The 20,861-nt window shown below is 44.3% G+C and overlaps 2 pseudogenes; both read right to left on the reverse strand.

Annotated features, from left to right (window-relative positions):
- Positions 1-12,022: 12,022 nt before the first annotated feature.
- LOC137880449 (cytochrome P450 1B1 pseudogene) lies at positions 12,023-14,646 on the reverse strand (annotated as a pseudogene).
- Positions 14,647-15,662: 1,016 nt separating this feature from the next.
- Positions 15,663-18,604, reverse strand: LOC137880422 (cytochrome P450 1B1 pseudogene; annotated as a pseudogene).
- Positions 18,605-20,861: the final 2,257 nt, after the last annotated feature.

The raw sequence follows: 20,861 nt of genomic DNA on the forward strand, positions 1-20,861 counted from the left end.
TAATCACACGCAATATCCTCATCGCCAGCTATTTCACCACATCTGATGGCATGTAGCCGGCCGAGAGCGGCGTCCGAGGCATTTTTGAATTTCCGTCCGAATGCAAGAAAAATGCGAGCAAAGCTTGGTTGGACTTGCCGCCAGATTCTTGAAAACCAAACCTGCTTCTCCTGCTGGTTCACCATTCTTATATTACCAAGGTGAGGACCTGCCAAAGTTGAATACGCCTCAAGATTTTATTTCTTTCCTTCAAGTGAGTTACTTCCCTATCCTGTTCCACAAGCCCAGGTCTCCTCAATCATCTGTTTTGGCTGCGCAGATTCTTGCTGGCATCGAGCTGCTCTTGTGTTTAGCTTCTACGGCGCAGTGATGAATGTCCTCGGCCTTTATGGAATCCCATCAATCCGGCTCAGTCATTTCCTCGGTGTGCGAGTGCGCCGCTTCCCCATGTGTGTTATAGTCGGCATGCCGAGCAACAAAGGTCTGCTTACATCTAATTAGCACTCTGACAAATTAACACTGCTTTTTGCATGAATGAGCGCAATTCCCAGAATAGCGCTAAGCTATGGATGGCGCTGGCTCTCTCTCTCTCTTTTTTTACTGTATTCTTTTCACGGCTTTGCTGTCTGTTATTTTGATTCATCTTTTCAGCGCGCTCTTCGGTAAATCCTCCATTTTTAGAAAAGAACGCAAAAACGCTGCAGTATTACCCAACTGATCAGTCTATGCTAGATGTCAGATGTCAGCCAGAAGGCCGGTCATTGTACCGCAACACTTAACCTCGTGGACGTGTCGTGGATGTTTAACTGAAAATCAATGTTAAACTTGTTTTTTTTTCGAGCGCTGGCCTCTTAATGCCCTGTTTACTGTCCGCGTGAGGTCAGGGGGTAACAAGGGTGAGTCACAGAGATGCCTTTGCTCTCTCTCTCTCTCTCTCTCTCTCTCTCTCTCTCTCCAGCTCTTCTGTACTACATCACTCCCATTTATCCACTATTCTTTTCTAAATAGGCTAAATTGACACAAGTCTAAATACTGGACTGTAAGAAAAATAAACAATCTGTGAAAAATACTTCCCTAGGCAATTGAAGGCCCTATTTTTTAAATAATTTGGATTTGTTGTTGAGTCTACAGTATTTGTCGTTACTATGTTGTCTACATTGTTTGTAGTACTGAGTCATTCTTTTGTTCATTGTATTTACAATGTCTGGAGAAATGTTAAAGTTGAACTTGATGCGTGTGTGTGTGTGTGTGTGTGTGTGTGTGTGTGGTGTGTGTGTGTGTGTTAGAACACGATTGAGTGTTTCATAAAAGCTAAAAAAGGTTTTTTAATAAGGCCACTGGATAATGGTTAACATCACTGTCATGCTATTAAAACCACTGTGTGACCACACGCGCTTTACGAGTAGAGACACGGTCACCCGCAGCCATCAGAGCATTATATACAGTATGCTAACAATAACGCTCTAATGTCTATCCTGGACTGGCCTCTTTGTTTTCATGCAAATTAAAAGCACAAAATCCAGTCAAACGGGTCAAAACTGGTCAAACATCCAGTCTTGCTAGCTTACTATACGCTCCATATAGGTAGGCTTCCTTTGCAACATACACAACTGTGCTAAATGCCAGGCAGGTCTCATGAAGCTCAGTGATTAAACAATTCAATTCAATATAATTCAAGCAATCCTTTAAAAACGTTTCAAATCGACATGATAACCCTCTGTAGGTTCTTCACTGCGAAGTGACCCCTCTCACACTCCGCAATGATCGTTTCATCCATTGTTATTAGACACATATTGATAAGTGCAGCGTCAATATCTACTTATTAGAAAATCAGAAGCATTCAGGTTGGGCACTGTCCCCCAGCCTCGGGAAAGAATGAATCATATAATATATAATAGATCGCCGTGTTTCTTCTGTCACGTGTTGCTGAGTTCAAACCCGATGTAGGCTGTGCGGTGTAGTGCACCACAGCGCACTTTCCACGTCATCCGCTTCAAATGATGGAATCGGATGTGACCGTTAAGTAACTTTTCCTGCAAAAAAATCGCCTAACGTCCTTCCTTATCGCACTCAAAAGCTCAAACCAGAATCCGTCCCTGCCTTTTATGACTCGTCATAAATCAGCCGGTGATGTACTGCATGTTAAACTCTTCCCCCGTAGTATGTTATGAAATGAGGAGTAGGTGTGATGTCAGCTCCGGGCCAAACCAAATGAGTGCCATGGGATGTGAGCGATGGAATTTAAAGTTTTTCTTTTTGTTGCGCAGTGCGTAGCGAGGAGTGTTTTCTCAGCTGGTCCGCGCAGGAGGACTCAGGCGGCCGTCCCTTCGCACTCAAACGTCCACGTGTTTGCACTGGACTTAAAATACAGATGTGTCCATTACGTCAGTGAACGTTTCCTCTACGACACATTCAGGTTGGCCTGCCCCGATAATGGTGACCCACCGCAAGCACAAAGACAGATGTCCGTTTTTTTTTGTTGGTACCGATTTGATATCGAAGCGCTTTCAAGATCTTTTATTAGAAACTTGCTCACTGGATGTTAAAGTCCGTCAAATTTTCAGACATAAAAAGACATGATGCTGAACTAATTATAGGCTAGACTTGGTTTTTTAAGATCATTTAAAGGCAAAAGCGATGAACTGTCAGGGTTTCACAACAACCGTATTCTCCCTTTTACAAAAAATGGCTGAGACCGTTGTGACATTTATGTGTTGTTTTTCTTCTTTTCCAATCTGTGCGGCGATCACATCCCCCCCAAAAAAAAGAATATAACCTCTAAAATTAGAACATCTTGTCATTATTTTGAAAGGGGGGGGGGGGGGGGGGGGGGGGGGGGGGGCACTCAGGGATTAGGGGTTTGGAACAGGAGTTATAATTAGACTCGGGTTAAAGCTAGGGTAAGGATTACTGTGGAGCATGTCATTGATACGCTTACGATTAGTGCCTGGGTTACAGCACGAGCACGAGTCAATTACGTGCCCCCACACTGAGCATGTCCATCTCCAAGTCTATCTGCACACCAATTTGTATCTGTTTTCAAATATGGCCAAGTCCAGATACTCTACAGCCCATGTAACACCCCTATTTCAAATGGACAGGATTCAAGGAGTCAAAGGTCATGCACTGTCATTACGCAACACGGGGACGCACAACGGAATTCACTTATCTACAAACATTTGACATATCTATAGTCCTATCTACATACATCTCTTGCTAAGTAAAGTAAATATCCCCTCAGAGCCATAAGTGGATGAAAAAAAAAAAAAGAGAGAGAGAGAGAGGGCAAAGCAGAGTGTAGTTGTTGGCTGCAGCTCCTGGCAGCTCTTTGGACCACTGTGATGCGGGGGGGGGGGGGGGGGGGGGGGACTTGTGTTGCTGAGACGGGAGGGAGAGAGAGAGAGAGAGAGAGAGAGAGAGAGAGAGAGAGAGAGAGAGAGAGAGGCATAATGTCTTATTTTTGCTGGCAGAGGAGAGAAAGTGCTACCTTGGAGGCGGTTCTCTGCAGAGGCCCATACATCTTTAGTTCCTGGCACCCGAGCCAGCAGGGGGTGGGAGTGTGCGTGGGAGGAGTAAAAAGCGGAGAGAGAGAATTGGGGGGGGGGGGTAGTGATGAGAGGCCTATGCTGTTGGGGAGTCAGCCAAAGTCCAGACTCGCTTAATGGGTTTCTCCTCTGCTATGTGATCCTAGTTTGGAGAATTAGAGCAGACATCCCGACTCCTGTCTCGCCAGCTCTGCCTACTGCGATGGAGCTCGGCATGTGGATGGTGGTGGTGGATGGTGGTGGTGAGGGTGGGGGTGTGAGATGCTTCTGTCTTTTCTGGTGTCTCCTAGTCACAGGCACCGGTTTGACAAAAAACCCAAACCACCTACGTGTGCGTGTGCAGCAATCTGAGTCACCGGCTGTCATTCACGCCAGAGCTTTCCCCGTCCTCTTAGTCACCAAATGACACTTTTCTAATTCCAGGCTTTACAAACTCCCGAGGTGAAGCTGCATTTGCAGCCAGATGAGAGCGCATCGTGTCGGTCGCTCTTTCTGGGGTGGGTTTACTGAGCTGCACCGTCCGCCATGCGTTACAAAGAGCACACCATGGCGAAGCAAGCTTTAATCAGAAATGTCCCGTCAATTGTTTGGTCTCTTGTCCAAGCTGCTACTTGGACTCCAGTCTGATTGTGCATGGGCGTAAGAGTCCTCACTGTCACCAGATGTCTGTCTTTATTTTCATAGTCCTTTTCCCGTGTTCCCAGCTCATGCGAGCGGCGAGAGGAAAATCATAATTCACCATCCATCGCGCTGTTATGACTCCAAACCGAGTCATTCATCTTCATCTGAAGAAATAAGAATCAAATGTTTTTTTGGACAAGTGGCTATAAAATTGCACAAATATGTAATCGTATTTGAAAGCAGCCTTTATGCGAGAGGTCCCTCGGCCGCTATGGTTCAGACAGAGGTAGCTCACTGCAGATGTGTTAACTCCTTTTCTGCCTAACAGAACATTGAAATCACCAGGAGCTGCTGCACTGACGCGTGAGAGTTCTGTTATTCAAACTGTTTAAATGTTTTTATTGTAAACATGAAAGCTATAACTATTTAAATGTTACTACCCTACCTCTTTAAAAGGCTTGGGACTGTTATTGGGGTAAACAAGTTGAGCAAGCTCAAAAAAAAACCAAACTATTTCCAAGTATGGCAGGCGAAGAGGAGAGCTGCGTGGCTCAACGGCATGCACCTGAATGTCTCCCCTGCACTCTGTCTGAGGGTCTGGCACGGGCACCGCTGTCTTACATAACGCCATGAGATCACCCACCGAAGATTTAATGCTGTATTTGTTGTCATCGGTCGGCTTTGCGTGGCTTTGCACTCAAGTGAACTTAGTATCCTTTCAAGTGGGAGCTGGAGGCGATGCACAAAAAGTCAAGAAATACCGCCACGACTTTGACTTCTAATTTCTCTCTGGAACACCGAGTGGACGCGACGCGCCGACACAAACGCGCTTCTGAGTCCTCTCCGTCCCCCCACCCCCCCACCCCCCCCTCCACGTGGGATCGAGTTCGGAGAGGAACCCGCCGGGGCCAAGTTCCTCTAATGCTGGCAGGCTGAGTAAACGGTGTCTCCGGAACCTTGTGTTAGCCCCAGCATTTCATAAGCACCCTTCATCCCCGCTCTTGTTATTTCTTTATGATCCGCACCTCCGCTCCAGCTCAAGCTGTGTTCCAGGACCCTCTCGCTCTGTCCCGAGTGGGCCCCCCTGCACCCGCTCAGATGCCTGTTTGCGGCGCGGAGTCCCACAAAAGGGTTCGCCGGATGTATTGTCCATGCAAACGAGTCACCCTCACCCACACATTTGACTTCCTGTTGACATCTGTTTTCTAGGAATTGTTGGACGCTTGTCTGACCCGAGTATTAGCTGTGCCTGCGTGTGTCCCAAAAAGACGGGCCGCGAAAAAGAAATAAGAAATGATTTATTGTTTCCAGGGTTTTGTTCAACAAACATATTCCTCGTCTTTTTTACGATCCACTTTTATTGCAATAAAGAAAATAAATTAAATAAAATGGACTTGCAACAATGCACTGAGAAGTCATTGAGAATTTTCTCGGTGTCCCCGATGTCTTCTACAGCAATACAGCCTATTTCGAGTGCTCTCTATCGAGAGGAATGAGTCGGAGATTAGTTAGCATATTTGCACTTATGGTTCACTCGTCTTTTACTCTCGAGTTTGTTGAATGAGTTTTGGTCAGATGCCTGAAATGAGGTCTGTGGTTAACACAAGCTTCGGAGATTTTAACGCGTTGTTCTACGTTATAAAATTACGTCAGCGGATACAATTTTGAGGCTTTTAAGTGTCTTAAAAAAGGCGGTTGCTTAAAAAGCGACCTTCTTCCTCTTCCTCCTGTGTTCCCTGAATGAACAGGTGCAAACATGAGATTGTCAGTAACTTTGTGTCTTTTTTTTAATTTTTTTTTTATTCAAGCTGACCTCCTCCGACTCACTTGTGTCCGCCCTTTCTCCCGCTTCCCTTCTCTCCCCCCCCCCCGTCTCTCCCTCTGTCCCCTGCTCACAATGGGAGGTGCCCGACCGTGTGGCGTGACAGCAGATGACTTCATCCGCCGGCTCGCCTCCCTGGACGCTGCGTCGAGCATAAAGCTGGCGTCGGTGGGGGTTATGATTTGTCGTGAGATTTGCAATTGGCATAGTGAGAGTGTGAGACGGAGCTTGAAAATGTTGTATGTCACGCCAGAAGCGCAAGACTTGGCAACCTTGCCGCTTTGGCGGGAATTACCACAGAATCCGTTCTGAGTACTTTGCCAGGTGTTTTAATGCCTGCGTGCCTGTGGACAGATGTTGTCAATGCGATAGCATCGCGACCGTGCAGTCATGAAACTTTACAGGTGTGTACATGATCCCACTGCAAGATGGTCAGTTACAATCTGTTTTAATCGGTTGAATTGATTAGTTGTTTGCAGCCCTTATTTGGCCCATCAACACACAACACACACACATCACTGAGAGAGCACTGAGCTGTGCAAGACACACCGACCTCTCCCGGTGCATACGGACTGCTTGTGTACCGCTGTGCTGGGTTCCCTGTTGTACTGCCATGAAGCGAATGGGTGCTAAATAAAGCATATAGTACACAGCGTCTTAGCATGGCTGTGTGTACGGGTGTGAACACATTTGAACTCCAGATACTGACTGAGACACATTTGTGAGCTGCATCATCAAGGCTGATTTCTTTTATTAGACCTTTGTAAAAAAAATACAATTCTAAACCAAAAACAACCTATGCATAAGTATATCAACTTAAAATGTTCAGGAAAAAGTCCTACAAATCTTGAAATGTGGAGTTCTCATGGTCATTTAAAAAAAAAAAATTGTCAGGGCAAGTAAAAAAAAAAAACTTAAAATATGCACAACAACACGTAGACAATGTGAAATTGTCATTTAGGATAACAGGAACTGAAATACAGCATCCCAACACGGACAACAAGCCAACATGCTCCAAGCATCCAAGTCTTAACAGAGCAAAAGTATTTCAGCGGAGTGGTCAGCTCCAGCAAACCCGTCTTCTCGATGCAAGTGGGGAAACTCTTGACAGGCAATCAGAGCCTCCTACAAAAGCAGAATGTTAAAACAACTGAAAACGAATCCCTGCCGACGCAAATAGCTTATTGCTAAATTGTTTTGGTCTGGCGTAAAGCATTGCCAAGAAGAGGGCTTGAAGTGGGATGGCATGAAGGCGAAAGATGGAAGGACGAGGCGGACAGAGGAATTATGGGTAGCTTGTTTGACATCGGAGCATGTGACCTTTTTTTTTTTATTTTTTTTTTTTGTCAGAGATATGGTTACAAGACATTTCATATCCCAATACAGCTGCTACAATTTCACATACAGACGCTATTATGCAGATTATGACAGATAATGGAGTCATTAGTCGTTCTTCATTCACCATTGTTAGTCAGGGATAATGATGATTACACACAGGAGGTTCTGCCAGACTCCTCTTGTCATTTCTCTGAAACAGTGGATATGAAAGACCGCGCCTCGATTAGCCTCGATGTCAATATGTGGCTCTGTTCCTCTTACCAGTGATTATAAAATATCGCGTATTGATTGTGGATTCAGATGATTACCCTCTGCACTGTGCCAAGGCCACTGTTTCAGACCACAGACTCTTGGGTTGGTATTGACTCAGTCTAAGATTAACCATTTATTGTCTGTTGCGCACCATGTGGCCAAAAGTTTATGGACAGCCTTTTTATTCTTCCTGTGTTCTTTAGCGTTTCGCTTTTGTTCCAATTAATGTAAATCTTAGTGCTATTACATTTAATATTTTGGATAATTGTGGCTTTGCACCATAGACCGTATATAAGAAGTGTATGTAGTTTCTACGACGGCACCCATTGGTTTGTGGACTACGGTTTTGAAGATTTGCCATCTACTTTTTTTGTGCAACCAGAAGTGACTGGAGAGGGTTTGGCAAAGTCCAACTGAACGCTGAATGAGGCATTGGTTGGCAACCAAAATGTTACAACTGACTTCCATGAACTAAAAACACATTGTGGAAGGGTTAAAGTTGCAGGACAAAAACACAGACAACTCCCAGACCGGACAACGCTGACGTAGCGATTTATCGATCACGAGGTAGCCACACCCTGAAGCATACCTTGCTTTATTGTCTTGTTGAGACCATAACTTACCAAATGAACGTCGAGCTGCAACCACCAATATCAAAACCCTTGGTTTTGATATTGGTGATTGTGAAACAGGCGTTGTTGCTCATCATCAGCCTCCAGGCCCCAAAAATCTTTTGAATACACTTCTCTTTTATGCTTGTGTGAGAGAAAGTTCACTGTACAAAGACAGAATGTTTGCGGTTTTAGTTCAACTTTTCCAAGATTTTTTTTCCTATTAATCTTTTTTTGGATCGGAACAAAATCATTTCTTTTTCCAAAAAAAGTTAAAAGTCGCACTGATCCGCAAATCTTCTTGTTATCGTGAGTCTCTCCCCCACTCATGCGTGGGATATCACTCTGTCGAGTGTTTCCAACGTTCTCATGTTACTTTGAAAAAATAAAAATAAAAATACACGGAGCAATAATCTGATTTATTTCCTCCCTTTTTCAAAACAAAGCAGATACGTCTGCTTCTCAGAGATACTTGTATGTGCCTCTCAAACATCTTCCAGTCTGGATGACACCGGAGCGGTGCCGGTGGTTCGCTATCTCTGCCGCTGCACAAGATTGATGGCCTCCTGAAGGTGCTGGACCTCCAGGGGCTTTCCAGATACTCACTTGGAAAGGTCCACCAGAGATAGATGCGATTATGAGCTATTTGCAGGATGCATACTATAGTACTATCTTGGTTTGGCAGGTAAAGAGGGGGGTTTTTTTTGTGTTAAAAATTGCCAAGTCCCATTGTTGATAATATAGTAAGGAAGTACAGCTGTTTAAAAACTGATGGTGCTAACGCAGTCTGATAGCGACATCACCTCTCCGCAGTGCACACAGGAAATCCTTACGCGACCTCAGCCTCCATATCAGCTAGAGGACTAGAGGAGAAGAGACGCAAACTTCTCCAGCACCGTAGCCTCCAACACACCCTTCTTTTATTTTTTTTGTCTCACCACACGCTACGTACATCAACAGTGCTTCCTGCGCTGGCAGTCGCCATTGTTATTTAACATAAATCAAAGGGGACAGGGTTGCTCGGTTTCCAAACCAACCGAAAATGACCGCTTAAACAAACGTCTCAGATCGTGGCCTACACTCCCGCCCGTGAACAAAAAACACACGCGAGCCGTGTTCTCATACTGACCATCACGGATCACTTCCTCCTGCTCTTCCTGAAAATAATTGTTTGTTATATGGAAAGAAATATGGCAAGTGGAACCGCACATTGTGTTGTTTTATATCAAAGGTCCTCTCCTCTCCAAAAACACTGTCCCGGCACGGACGGAACATCAAGCGCTAACCGCCCCGCCCTATAATAACGAGTTGGGTAATTGTGTATTGAAAAGGATCACTTCACATGTATTTATTATGGTTGCGGTTTTTCCAAAACTCAAAAGTGAAGGATTACTAATTGTTGCACACCATGTGTCAGTAATGTGCTAAAGCAGAGTCTAGAGCAGGACACCGAGCTTGAAGGTGGCACGAGTTGATTATAATGTCGACTGGAACATTATTACAACCCCTGTTCAGTGTTTATGTCTATGACATAATTCCACAGGGGGGTTCAAAAGAGGGGAAACATATTTTTGAGCTAAGAAACGGAACATCACACATATACTGCGGAATATATTACACTGAATCAGCATGTACATTACAGCTATATTTCCATTTTTTTGGTTTTGGACGCAATGGAGTTCTTTGCACATTGCAATGTGACAGGATGACAGGATGACTTTTGAAACATGTAGCCTCAGTTTAGGGAGGGATGGGACGACTAAAGAGTCTAAAAGATGTCATTTCCCCTTTGGGGTCAAATTAGAGTGTTTCTATAAACTGGGGCAAAATATCTTGTGAAAATCATGCTGTATAAATATGCTACTGTAAATAGACAGAGGAGAGACGGTTGTTTGACTCGTCCAATGTGTTCTCTGGGAAAAAGTTGATTCGTATTTACTAAGCATTGGCATCTTTTTCCCCCCCCCCCACAAACGCTGTTGGTGCTACCGGGATACTTCAAATATTTTTTTTTTTGCGAATGATTAATGATGCTGTGGGTCATATTATTTGCCTGCAACATTTTTCTGGATTTTGAATGCAGCAGCGGTCAGTGTGTTGGTGTTGAGGGGTGGCGTTACGGGGAAATCCGAGCACGAGGCCGCTTCCAGCTCAGACACAATGATCTGTTGTGTTGCAACAGATGATGGCAGAGGAAGAGATTTTCTGGAGAATTGCGTTTGTCCGCTTCCAAGTAATTCTACCTCACTTTGTGTCCTCTACCAAACAGTGACTGCAGTTTGCATGTCAAACCTCGAGCAGAGGAGAGGAGAGGAGGAGGGGGGGGGGGGGGGGGGGTAGTGCTGAGCTGTGTCTGGTGGTAGCGGAGAGAACCTTGTGGGAGGTCACTCTGCGGCTCCGTGTACGTGCAGAATGTGAATAAGCTCAGCTTGTACACTTTTTCTGTTTTCCTTTAAGGAGTGAAACTCGGCAGGTCGAAGGCTGCGGGGGTATGTGGAGTGGGGGGGGGGGGGGGGGGGGGGGGGGGGGGGGGGGGGGACTCGGGGTGAAAGGGAGTCTTTCAGCTGGACACGTTTCAAGGACGTTTTGGGAAGCAGTGATGGAAACGGGGGAGTTTAGGCGGCCCATTCCTCCCCTCTAGGGTCCTCGCTGTGTCAGAGCAAGGAAAGAGAGAGAGAGAGAAGGGAGAGAGAGAGAGAGGGGAGAGAGAGAGCCTGTTGCAGTACAGAATGTCTTCAGCCTGCTCTGTATTAACCTCAGTGAAAACAAGCCTCTCTCAGAGTTCAGCCACAGCTGCTTCTGCAAATACGCAGGTAGACTAGGACCAGGCACTGAGGAAACGCTCCCATGTGGCACGGAAGGGGAGATAAAAGGAAGAGGGGGGGGGATACGATAAGCTGCTAACCCACAGCTAAACTAATATTTATGTACCATACTTACTGCAAAAATAAATGTTGAGCATTGGGTGGTTTCGGTTATTCCAAAAATAAATAAAGCGAGTCAGGAGGAAGAGTTTTCGGAAGGTTGTCGACTGCGTTTGTCGGTGTAGATGGATGTCATATGATCGCCGTTGTGAATCCTATGATGCTGAAGGTGATGTACTGTATATGTAAAGCATAATAATCATAGTGCAGACACAGGTGGGTCGTGTCAGGTTGAATGCCAGGTAAGCAGCATTTAAAAGCCACGAAGAGTGTCTGGTCATCGTCACTTTTGCTATGTGAGTTTGTGCGTGACAGCTAACATTGGTGGAAAAAGTACTCAGATCTTACTTAAGTAAAAGTAGAAATACAACAATGTAAACATACTCCATCAAATGTAAGCCTTTTATTCAACATTGTACCTGTAAGTACAGAAGTATCATAAGCAAAAAGCACTTAAAGTATCAAAAGTAAAAGTACTAAAAAAATATTGCTTATGCAACCTAATGTGACAATGTTGACTTAGTTAACCCTAAAGTGTTTGCTTAATTTGCCTGGCATGATTTATATCTCTATTCTTTATTATGTCACACTTTTTATTGCTCATGGTGTCAGTTGAAGGGAGAACCGTCTCAGTTCATTGATAAATGGGAGACAACACTGCTGGCTTAAAGTGAATGTGTTTGTTCAGGGGGAAATAAAAAGGACAGCCGTCAAAAGTACAGCGCGCTCCCTGTTAAATATTGACGAGTGAACCTCGTGGCTTCTTACTGTCGCCTGTACTGATGTACCGAGTCACAGTAAGGGGTGGAGAACAACAGCATGCAGGGCCTGTGACCCATAGTAACCTCTGACACCAGACGTCAGGACACTTTGGCTGCTCTGATGGATAAATATGACAAAAAAAAGAAATCAATACAAAATGTTTATTGTGCATTGAAGAGTACAGATTGTATTACACTGGGTTCATTATGAAAACCCTATTTAGGTATTCTACACAGCGTATTATTCATACAATGTCGTATGGCAAACGTTGAGCAGTGATGTATTATGCAGTGAAGGAAGGAGACAGTATAACTGACTGTTAGATTAGAGGCTTTTTGACATACAGTTTGTTATGTGCGAGTTATTTCCAGAATACAACAGTAGTATGCATGATTTAAGATTACATGAATGTAGATGACTTGCATGCTGTATTTGTATTGAGTTCAAATATGAAAAACTTTAATACATAGGAAGATGAATTAGTGTCTGGGTGAATAACTGCTTAGTTGAGACCACACAGCTGGCACATGATTTCTCCAGCGAGAAAAACAAAATGCTTTTAAAGTGAAACTGATTCACCACCACCACCACTTTATATTGCAATTTCGGGCAACTCCACTAAATAGCCTCATATAAATAACAATACATTGTTACGGTTTATTATGGATTGTGGTTTAAGGCAAACACATCAAAACTTTCATTACATTTTTTTTTTGTTTCTGTTTCTTACATAATGTGGCATAGTCATTGCAGATATATTTAGGTTTTCAGTTGATCACAGATATGACTCACAGGCTTTCCAGTACCATTTACAAAGTGCTGACTTTTTATACTTTTTACTGGCAGAAATTTGGAAAAATTTTAAATGTCAGCAGAAGTAAGAAAGTTGATCTTTTGCATGTTTTAGGTTCATTTAAGCTTATTGCATAACAGTCCATAGATATATATTTTAGAACACATACCTTATATTGCATTGCTGTTGTTTAATTGGAATATCACTTTTACAAGAGTTCTATTCGCCTGCCAGTAATTCTCCCCTGAGTTTGGCAGCAATCTTGCAATGTAAAGGCTTCAGTGTTAAACCATAGGAGCAGTTTAAAGGCAGGTCCTCATTGGCACATTTCTCAAAGCTACACTGGTGGAGTAGAATTGCAAAGAACACAAATATCTCGACTTTGGCAATCTGGCTCCCGATACATCTTCTCTTCCCTGCTGAGAAGATCATAACATTGTTGGCGAGGTCCTTATCGAGGGAGCCCTCTCCATCCAGGAAGCGCGAGGGGTCAAAGATATGCGGATCCTTCCACTTCAGGGGGTCGTGATTGACGGACCACTGATTGATGAAGACCACCGTGTCTTTGGGGATGTGGAGACCCTCCACGGTGACGTCTGAGGTGGTGGAGTGGGGGATGGTGACGGGGACGAAGCTGGTGAAGCGCATGGTCTCGTAGATGAAGGCGTCCAGGTCGGCCAGGCTGCTCCTGTCCTCGACGGATGGGAGCCTGTGTCGCCCCACCACTTTATCAATGAGCTCATGGAGTTTGGTTTGTTTTTCAGGGTGTTTAGCCAGCAGAAGAACAATCCAGTGAAGAGCAGTGGAGATGGTATCCAGACCTGCGCCGATCAGATCGGACACGGTCCCGTCTGTGTGGCCTTTGGTGAGCCCGTTGTCACTGTCGGCCTTGTCAATGACGCCGATAATGGCGTCGCTCATATCCCTCGTTAACTCTGGATCAAATGTCTCTCTGTGCTCCTCCACCTTGTTCTGGACAAACCCGAAGAACTCTTGATTCAGGTCTTGGAAGTTCTTGAACATGCTGCGGACTGGATTAGGGAAAGACCGAAGCCATGGCATCACATCTACCAAGCTGCCGGCCCCTACTGTCTCTCCGAACTTATCTACCTTCTCCAACAAGGCTCTAAACTCGACGTCCTCATGTCCATAACGCTTTCCAAAGCACAAGGCACAAATCACGTTAGCTGCAGCTACCGTCAGCTCATGAGCAGGGTTGAAATACTGGCCGTGAGCACTGAGTTTAAGGAAAATCTTGACTAGCTCTGTGGCTTCAGCAACAATTTGCTGCTCAAAGGCTTTTTTGGTTTGGCTGTTGGCAGATGAGAATGCTCTGATCGTTGATTGAGCAATTTTCCTGTGCATCTTCCACTGTTTGCTGTAATTGCTGAAAGTCATACTTTTCCCCCCTGAGACGGCCTGAAAAGAGACAAAGTTCGGTCTGCCTGCAAACTCAGTGCTGTGCTGTATGAGAGCCTCCCGTATCGCCCTGTCTCCATTCAGAACCACAATGTCGCTGCGGCCCAGACGTATCTGGTACACGTTGCCGTATTTCTTGGCTAGCTTGGCGAAGGTGATGTGAGGCATCTGGCCCAGCTGCATGGCGTTGCCCACCACCGGCCAGGCGAAGGGTCCCGGCAGTCTTCTCTTAAGCCTGAGGTTCCTGACCCACAGACAGGCTTCCAGACAGAAGAGGAAAACAAAGGAGGCGACCAGAGCAGGCTGGACCTGTCCACTCCATTCCCTGATGATGCTGCTGCCCTTCACGCCGAACTCTGTGTCCATTTGAGCCATTTTGTTATCCGTCAAATAAAACGGCAATTTTCACTGAAACTGGAACACCATTTCTTTGTGCAGTCTTACGTACGTTAAAATACAAATGTTGGTTCTACCTATGTTAGAAACTGACGAAATAGCCAAGATAAAATGACTGCAAGCAGCACTCACATGCTGTCTCACCCAACCGCCACAGGAGCTAGTGAGAAGGGCTTTATCAGGTTCAAGCCTTAACACTTTCTTATATGTATCTCCATGGTGGGAGGGGTCAGCGACTCAGGTTTTTTATTATCCCTCCCCTCCCACTTTGACCACAGTCTGCAGACCTTAGTCCTATTTCTCACTCAGGCCTTCCTTCCAGCAGGGACTCTTGTAGAATGACGGAAAAAGGAGAGCAGCTAACGAATACACTCTGTTGCCAAAATCTACAGAAATAAATAGAGATTACCATGAAACTGTACTCATGTGTGGCCTGGGAGGTATTTGTTTACGAAATATATTATATAAAGTTGTTAATGTTGGAAAAAATAAAGCACGTTTAGCCATTTGATGGAATTGATTGATGGAGGGAACTGGTAGCGCATAGTCTTAAGTAATGGACAATAAGCTGGAGTTGATTGTTTTTCCCGCTGAGGTTGCATGACTTTGCTGTTTGCACTTTCCTATGGACTTTCCGTGGCCATTTTAAACATGATTTGGTTTCTGTTACTTACAGCCAAGCTGTTAATTATAACCATACAGGGGAAAAAGGCTCTGTGATATCACCAGGAAGGCTGACGGGCTTCAGATCCAAACTCTGAGCAGATACAAACAGCACGATTTATTATGCTCCATAAAAAAAACATATATATACAACATTATTGTTGGCATGATATCTCTTTAAACAAAAGTAGATGCAGAGTTGTGGCTGCATCAAAAAATAGTTTTACAGAGAGTTTCCTTGTAAATCTTCTTATGTGGGTGCTTGTGCAACAAAAGGAAGAAGTTAAAAAAAAAACACATCAGCTTTGGTTTGTAGTGATGTTCAGCCACAAGTTGAGTATTCCAGAGATTTGTATTTTTGTAACAATGAGTAATGACCGATGTCTAAACATTGTTGGCGCATATCTGACAGTGCTAAAAAAAAAACAAAAAACGCTTTGAGACTGAAAATGTACACCTGCCTCAGCAAGTTTATAAGGAGTGCTGTGAGATTTTGTGACAATTAAACAGACACACTGACCATTGACAATTCACTTTATTATTTTTCCTGTATAGCTTAATGTTCCACTTTTCCATCATATAAAGCAAACATATTGATAACATAATATCCTCTATGAGGAATGCTTAAACATTCAAGGCAGAGAAACACATCACTTCCTGAACGCAGAGGCTTAAAGAGAGTGCAGTGACATCCAATGTAGCTTTGAAAAAAAAAAAAAAAGTGACTTTGTAAACAAACATGTTTTTGAGAATGCCTCACAAGTGAACGAAATGTGCCGCCCGTGTGGTTTTGTCGTGCTGGTGAGACTTGTGTGTTGGGATCGGGGTAGTTGCAGTGCTTGGGCAGTAAATCTGAACCCTGGGTGCGTACAGTTTGTGAAGCGTTCACGGTCCGTGTCTCGTCTTCATCCCGAAGACTGTGATGGGATGTCCCGCGATGAAAGACTTCCTCCTTCACAAAACATGCCGGCCCATTTCCTCCACTTTGATCAGCATTCCTTGTTTAATGTGTTCATAGGATTTAAGTACAGTAGATAGTGAAATACATTAAACTTCATTACATTGATTGTCACATCTGAAATATGAAGATATAAAAAAATATTTTGTTACTGCTTTACGTGGCATAGGTTAAATATATTCTTACATATTACAAAGGAGAACGAGAAGTCATCAGGTGACTTTATAACATTCACGAGCATTTCATACACAGTTATATTAGTTTAAATTGACATTTAAATGTAGCTATTTCCTGCAAACACATCATACATGTACATGCGCAATAGTGGATGTAATACAAGCACACAACTCAGTATTATGTACAACATCTGATCAAGTACGGAATAATGTGTGAAGCAGAAATTGAATACCTATGCACTGATTCCACAACCATGACTCCAACCTGTCGCTAATATTACATCTTTGACATCATATTCTCAGTCCTGCACCAACAATAATTCAAATGCAGACCATGTTAGCATAGCCATTAAATATCATTATTAAATATGAAAATGGTACAACAGTAGGATTTAGTGCAGGTATTGAGATACTCACTGTTAAAACGTCATTGGTGGGAAAGTGTTCGCTTGGCCTTGAGTCACAGTATTGGGACACGCTGTTCATGCTGGGGAAACCAAGCCGAGCAGCTTCCCCCTGAGCTTGGCGCTGATGCGGGACCGGAGGGGCTTCAGCGTGAGCCCATAGGAGCAGTCAAGAGTGAGGGGCTCAGAGGGGTCCCCCTCAAAGCTGCACTGGTGCAGCAGGACGGCTAAGAATAAAAACACCTCGACCATGGCGATCTGGTTGCCGATGCAGCGTCTTTTCCCCGTTGAGAAAATCATCACGCCGCTGGTTATGTCCTTATCGAGGGCCCCGTTTTCGTCGAGGAAGCGCGCGGGGTCAAAAATGTGAGGGTCCTTCCACTTCAGGGGGTCGTGGTTGACGGACCACTGGTTGATGAAGACCACCGTGTCTTTGGGGATGTGCAGACCCTCGATGGTGACGTCTGAGGTGGTGGAGTGGGGGATTGTGACGGGGACGAAGCTGGTGAAGCGCATGGTCTCGTAGATGAAGGCGTCCAGGTGCGCCAGGCTTCTCCTGTCCTCGATCGATGGCAGTCTGTCTTGGCCTACTACTTTATCAATGAGCTCATGGAGTTTGGCTTGCATGTCCGGGTATTTGACCAGGAGCAGCACGATCCACTGCATGACAGTTGACATTGTGTCTTGGCCCGCTCCAATCAGATCTGTGACCGTTGCTTCGACAAACTCTTTGGTCAGTCCGCTGTCCTGCCTGTGCTCGATCACGTTGATGATGGCGTCGCTCATGTCCCGGGTCACGTCAGGGTCGAAGGACTCTCTGTGCTGCACCACTTTGTCTGTCACGAAGGCGAAGAACTCCTCGTTGAGGTTTTTGAAGTTTTCATAGACGCTGCGAACCGGGTTAGGGAAGGACTGAAGCCAGGGCATCACATCTACCAAGCTACCTGCGCCAACTGTCTCCCCGAACTTGTCCAACTTTTTCAACATGTTCCTGAACTCCAGGTCTTCGTGTCCGTATCGCCTCCCAAAGCAGAGAGCGCACATGATATTAGCAGCAGCTACTGTGAATTCAGGAGCAGGGTCAAAATACCGTCCATCAGTGCTGTGGCGCAAAAATACCTGCACCAGCTCCATGACCTCGGCTGTGATGTGCTGCTCAAAGGCTTTTTTGGTCTGACTGTTTGCAGAGGAAAAGGCTCTGAGGCTGGACTGGGCTATTTTCCTGTGCGCTTTCCACTGTTTGCTGTAATTCGTAAATGTCATACTCCTGCCTCCAGAGACCATCTGGAAAGAGACAAAGTTCGGTCTGCCTGCAAACTCAGTGCTGTGCTGTATGAGAGCCTCCCGTATCACCCTGTCTCCATTCAGAACCACAATGTCGCTGCAGCCCAGACGTATCTGGTACACGTTGCCGTATTTCTTGGCTAGCTTGGCGAAGGTGATGTGAGGCATCTGGCCCAGCTGCATGGCGTTGCCCACCACCGGCCAGGCGAAGGGTCCCGGCAGTCTTCTCTTAAGCCTGAGGTTCCTGACCCACAGACAGGCTTCCAGACAGAAGAGGAAAACAAAGGAGGCGACCAGAGCAGGCTGGACCTGTCCACTCCATTCCCTGATGATGCTGCTGCCCTTCACGCCGAACTCTGTGTCCATTGCCATTTTTGTCAAATTGAAAAAAAAAAAGAAAGAAAAAAGAAAACACTTTTCAGCAAAGTCTGTTCAGTTGTATGCTTGGAAGAAATTAATTAAAATATCCATATCAGATGAGAAAAAAAAATAGTTAAGATATTTCAATCAAAAGCCAGAGAGGTCACAGTGATGAGAAGCTAAAATAACTGATGAAAGAAGTGAGTAAAGGTGAAGTTTTTTTTTTTTTCTGTCTTTAGTCAGTCTATTCATGAAGATTTAAGGCTTAAGTGCCTGCTCTTTGCTTCACTCCAGCTTCTTATATGTTTTGCTGTTGGTGGGCAGGGCTCAGGATAACTTCCATACTCCTCCCATTGTGGTAGCCCTGCAGACCCCACTGTATCATCTCCGTTGTTGTCGCTCGCCGTTTTGGAGGCGCGCGCTTGAGAGCGTCGAGGGGACACCAGTGAGCGTGCAGCGTGAACCACCGCTGTCCGCTGCAGAGAAGAAAGAAAAAAAAGAAAAAGAAGAAAAAAAAGAGTCAGCAACTGGTGACCGATTCAGTAGGAAACGTGTCGAGTCAATTTGTTCTACTAATTGGAGGACTGGCAGAGTTTGCGTTTCAAAGTGTATCTTTCTAACGTGATTTATTCTCTAGCTGCGGAGGACTCAGCGGGCGCACTTTGGCTTGAAAGAAAAAAGAAAAAAAAACCTGCTTGCATACGGTTTGTGCAACTCTTTGCGGCGCTTAAAGTTGTAAAAGATCTGTTTAAGCGTAATTATATGTTCAGTTCCGTGACATTACGCACTTATTCAGTTAATTAGTCTGTACTTTGATCTGCTTAAAACGCATGCTAAACGCATCCTCTGGGAATTTAATCAGATGTCGGCTAATCTGCAGTAACGTGTTATTAATGATACGCTTAAATATGTGTTTAGTCTGTCGCGATCAATTCAGCGATTTCAAATGCCAATGTTGTCATTTTTTTGTATTCACCTCTGAGTCTTCTGGTTTTAGTTATTTGTCAGAAAAAAAAAGTTGTGAGAAAGTTGCGCACTCCACAGCGCAGCTCTAAAGAGCGGACGCCAAGGTTTTATTTAAAGCAAAAAAAAAAAACCTTCATTCATTACCAATTTTTGAAATCAACAGGGAAGATGATTTAAATGAAAAATATGATGCACAACAACGAAAATCAAACCTCAGATTGAAAAGAGGATTTCAAAATATCACATAAACATCAAGATCCATATTATCTCAATGACCCCCTATATGGAAATCTTTCACTCATATATTTTTATTCTTCTGACTGATTTTTCACTTCGACTTCTGACAGTGGCAGAATCATTTCACTGAAAACTCAGTGTGGACAAAGCATGAAATATTGATACTTTTTTTTTTTTCCCAGCACATGAACTGAAGTTTTGTATGACACTCCAGGTTACATCATACCACAACAAACTTCTGGTGCCCCCCTTTTCACAGTGCTTCTCCAGTACTTTCCCCTGAAATATGGGGGAATTAAGAAAGGAAAAAAAGGAAAACTCACATTACACAAAGAGGAAATGTGAAGCCTAGTCATTCTTTCTCTCTGTGTTTTTACAGTTGCATCATATTAAGTGAAGAGTATCAGACAGACAGACAGAGAGATGTGAAGTTTTATGTTAATCGACCTGAATCGAAGGTACTAAAATATTTCCGAAGCAAAGTGCTTAGTCAGAGGGACAGAAACTTCACTGCCACAAAAGCACAGTCAGTTATTATCAGGAGAGGAGGAGGAGGAGGAGGAGGAGGAGGAGGAGGAGGAATGGAGGAGAATGATGGCAAATGTTGAAAATTACATCTAATTTTAAATGTGTTTTACAACAATTATTGACACTGAGCTGTGGGTCCATTATGAACCCATCATGAAAACAAATTCTGAATACAAAGGAGGCAGGAGAAGGTATCATTACATATGCAGGACACACACATCTCAGGTCATATAGAACATTAACCCTGTCCTGTCTCTATAATTCACCATTAGGTTTCATTTGTGACAGTGGATTTTTTTTTTTTTTTTACAACCCTTAGATTAAGTGACTGGATCTGCAAAGCAATCGTTTCAGTGCTTTAATCAATAAATGTGTGTAATAAGTTACACTTTCACAATCCAACCGCACTCACAAACGTGTGAAAAGTGTAGCTGATTTAAAACAACAAACTATCTGATAAATAACAAACTTTATAGGCACAGCATGCCCAAGTTGTGAAAACAAACAGAAATGCCACAATAACAGTAACTTAAGTGTAACTGCATTATGTGTTATGTGTCATTATTTCACAATAATGGTCCTTAAACAGCCTTTTACAGATGTCGAGAGGTTCGCTGGTTCCGAGCTCTGCCTCAGAGCTGTTTGTCTTGAGAAATGCGGTGTGGCTGAGCACCAAAGCCTCCAGAATGATTCCTCGGTTAACCAGAGACATAGCAATGTCTTCGAATACACTGCCTGCACTGGGGATGACTGTTTCTTCTCTCCTTTATTCCTATAGGGGGGAACCCCCCCCCACCCCCCA

This window comes from Cebidichthys violaceus, unplaced genomic scaffold, assembly GCF_023349555.1.
Source record: "Cebidichthys violaceus isolate CVI_PGR_0920_01 unplaced genomic scaffold, fCebVio1.0.p SCAF_28, whole genome shotgun sequence".
Classification (NCBI taxonomy): Eukaryota; Metazoa; Chordata; class Actinopteri; order Perciformes; family Stichaeidae; genus Cebidichthys; species Cebidichthys violaceus.